The sequence below is a fragment of the Chenopodium quinoa genome, unplaced genomic scaffold (genome assembly GCF_001683475.1).
Source record: "Chenopodium quinoa cultivar QQ74 unplaced genomic scaffold, ASM168347v1, whole genome shotgun sequence".
Lineage (NCBI taxonomy): Eukaryota > Viridiplantae > Streptophyta > Magnoliopsida > Caryophyllales > Amaranthaceae > Chenopodium > Chenopodium quinoa.
Genome location: NW_018742204.1, coordinates 3,755,180 through 3,758,987, shown reverse-complemented (window position 1 = coordinate 3,758,987; position 3,808 = coordinate 3,755,180). Strand labels below are relative to the sequence as shown.

Here is a 3,808-nt window from a genome sequence, read left to right as displayed (position 1 = left end):
AAGGCTTCCGCGTGGTGCATCCGGACTCATAACCATGGACCCTCTTTGACTAACCCATATTTCGAACTTTAGAGAACTAGAGCCATGGTTAGGTTGCAAACTCATTCCATCATATCGTGACTATATTGACTACTTGTGCATTATTCGTTGTGCATACTCTATGTGTTTTTCCTAACCGTTTGTTGACTTGTGTATGAGTTAAATAAATAAAAATAATGACTGAAAGGACTTTTCTAATTTGATTAATTAATTAATTAATAATGATTAAAGTTTAATAAATTGATCAAACTTGACTTAGTACTACTTTTAGGCTAATCCCTTTAGAGAAAAATACTGGAAACAATCCCATATCGATGTTCCATAACGGCGTAAAGATCTTAACTGTGGCGCCACACACTAGTGTCCGGTGCCAGGCAATGATCTCGTCGTCTAGCGACGATACTATCATCTGATGACAGCCTGTAAATTTGCTCGAGTCTTCACGATGCGTCAATTTAATCAATTTGCTAATACAACTTCACTACTACAAAATAGTCACGTATGCACGTGATATACATTGTAGCCACTAACCAGCGTTTTAGGGTTATCCCCTTTCAATCCTACAATTCAACTGCCACCCTCACATCTTCTCTCTCCTCTACTCTCTCTTACGAGTCTCTAGTCTCACTCCTCAAATTTTCATTCTTTGCTTCCAAGTTATGGTTAATGAATTTTTCTACTTTGTTTGATCACAAGATCTGAAATCTTCAAGGCAGTTAGGCATTGTCGCAAATTTACAGGTTCAAGTTTTCTTCACATCTCCTTTTCTTAGTCTATTAAAGTCAATCGACAATTCATTTATGTTTGTCTTCAATTTTATGTAGTTTACTCCTAACATCACTCGTTTTGATTTGTTTTATGGTATAATTGTATAAGTTTGTATTTTAATTTGGCTATTTTGAGGTTTTCCCTAATCTATGTTTATCAGGGGTTTTTTTTCTCTCATTTATCAATGATTTTGATTTTAGGTTGTTAATTTCTTACTTCTTTTTCAATTCTTTTTACAGATCTCGCCTTATATCATGGATGATGAAGAAATGGAAAAAGCAATGAAGGATTGTGATTGTTCGTGAACTTTTCACACACTAACCTGGATGTCATGAAGCTAATTATCACCAGTACATAAGAGTATATTCTCTCTTCTTTAAATTTATTGTTTTTCCCTAATAATTGAGTATGAATTTCATTGATTTTTTATGATTTCGTTTTAGTTTTATTTGTTTTTGCGATTTAGTGTTTAAGAACTTTGTTGTTAATTAATTGATAATTCAATTGGGCAAATTTTCTGTTTAATAAAACATTTGGATTTTTTTTTGGTAAAATCTGGTTTAGTAGCAGGATTGTACTTTGATTGTGATATATTTTCTATATTTTTTATATTAATTTATCATGTACAAAATTTTCATTATAGAAATTTTTCATATAGAACAATCTTTATGGTGAAGAGATGCTCTGCGATTAAATATTTTTGCTCTTGCATTGGTCTGTTGAAATCACCTATCATTTTTAGGATCTAGTAAAACCATTTATGATTTTTATGGTGAAGATATGCTCTGCGATTATATATTTTTGTTTTCGATGTTATATATTTTATTCAAATTTCGTATGAATTTTGGTTTTATAATTGCAATAACACCAATACGTGTGGAATCGAATTTATATACTCCGTTTTAACTATATTTGGCAATTGAAAAGTCAACTAAGAGCTTCGTGAACCTGCTCATAGTATTAAGGTAACAATCGAGCTTTGCTATTTTGTTTTTGGTTTATAGTTTTTCTTTCAAGCATTTTGTCGCACACCTTATAGGTGTATATTTTATATTTCAACTTGATATAATTGGTAATGGTCTTGTAGTGGGTTTTACCTTAGTCTTTTCCACATTCATTATAGCCCAGTTAGAATTTTATTGATCTCTGCTCCGTCTAGATTATTATTAGCGATGTTTCTGCCTTCTTTACTTCTGGACAACTTTTAGCCTTCATTGCAGTTCATGAGGTTGGAGTACTATGTATTTGGCACAAGTATCCTATAGAGGCGAGTAATGCACTGTGTTCGTTCTTCGTTTGTATAATCTACTCGTATTATCTAAACTATATCAAGCACAATTTCTGTGTGTTTTTTCCCTACCTTGTTCAAATAAATATGATAAATATTGGCCTATGTTTGCTCTCATTACAATGTCTGCCTGCCTATGTTTACAATCATCCAAATGTGTTTTTATGTCTCCTTGTTTGGTAGAGCACTTCCACTTTAATGCACTCTTTCAATATGTGGTTGTGCTTGCTGGTATATACTAGTCCTTTGGTCTTGCCACTTTATTCCTTTTAATCCAAGCATGTTGAGGAAGAACATTAAATATTCTAAGCATGATATTTTAGATGTAAACCAACTTATTAACCTCATAATTTTTTTGTAAGAGTTTACTTTTTTTTTAATCTTTATATGCAAGTTTAGATGTGCTCACTCTTCAATTTCTTGTGTTATGTACTGGTTTATTTATGGCAGTGTTGATTTGCGTTTAAGAAGGGTTGTTTTGCAGGAAGCCAAATCCGGCTCAGCAGATTGGGACTAAAAACTTGAGTAAATGTATGGGTGATTTATCCTTTACCTCTTGGATTGCTTGTTAGTGCGAATGCATAGACACAAGACTACAAGAGGCCACCCAACCTAGATAAGCTTAAGAGCAGGATTCATGAAATTGCATAGGTTTCCACTCCTGAACAGGTAAAAAAACCCGTACAATGTATTCTTCCAAACCTTGCAGCCTTTGTAATTTCACTAGTTGTTTTGATGTATAGTAAAACTTCTTGCAGCTATGGAGCAGAGTTTCGCGTGTTGATCCGAGTCCTGAAAGGAGGAGGCAGCCTTAATATCTAGTCAAGTAGTATCTACAGAAGCATTGCGGTGTCAAGTTATTCCACTAAGAATGTCTTACCAGATCAGCTACACACTTGCATAAGAAAGAAGCTGCAAAATATATAAAACAATACGGAGTAGTAGTCTTCTTCTTTTTGTTTAATCTAAACATGTTATAGTAGATAAGCATATTGTATGTAATTTTGATTTGTTTATCAGTGTTTATGCGGTTCATATAAGAAATAATTATGAATAATTTAACTTTAGAGATGTAATTTTTGGTACTTAACTATATCTAAATATAACTTGATTTTTAGCATCTTTTATCTAGCTTATTTTTGGTATACTTTGATTATTTTATTAGTAATAATATAATTATTTGTCACTTTTTAATGTCAATAAACATTCCCGCATTGGATACATTTACAAAGAGTAAGGACTACAAAAGGCGTTGCTAAATTTAAAAATATGGACAGAAAAAAGCGTCGATAAAATAGAGGACATCTAAAATATGACAAATAAAGCGTTGCAATTTTGTGATTATAGACAAATAAAAGCGTCGCCAAACCTAAGAAATTGCGCGAACTAACAGATGTTTCGACGCTTCGTATAATAATTTAGACAATAAAAAGTGTCGAGAGTGGCGACGCTTTTAGGCGTCCAGCAAATTTCTCGACTCACGTTTTTCCGATGCTTTTTTAAAGCGTTGAGAAAAAAAAATCGACGCTTTTTTGTGTCGAAAACAAGCCTTAACACGGAATTTCTAGTAGTGCTTAATTAGTTTATTAATGGCAGTAATTATATTCAGTCCTTAATCGAGTCTAGGCACATAGTCCCACGGTCTCACAAAAGAGTCAAAGTATGTCACTCACATTCACCATTAAAGCACATACATAACATGTCACATTTTGA

The 3,808-nt window shown here is 32.9% G+C and overlaps 1 long non-coding RNA gene across 1 annotated transcript; it reads left to right on the top strand.

Annotated features, from left to right (window-relative positions):
- The first annotated feature begins 542 nt into the window (after positions 1-542).
- On the top strand, positions 543-3,215 carry LOC110702362. The gene is made up of 4 exons (XR_002507461.1): positions 543-779; positions 1,047-1,167; positions 2,580-2,764; positions 2,854-3,215. It is a non-coding gene; the product is annotated as an uncharacterized LOC110702362 (long non-coding RNA).
- Positions 3,216-3,808: the final 593 nt, after the last annotated feature.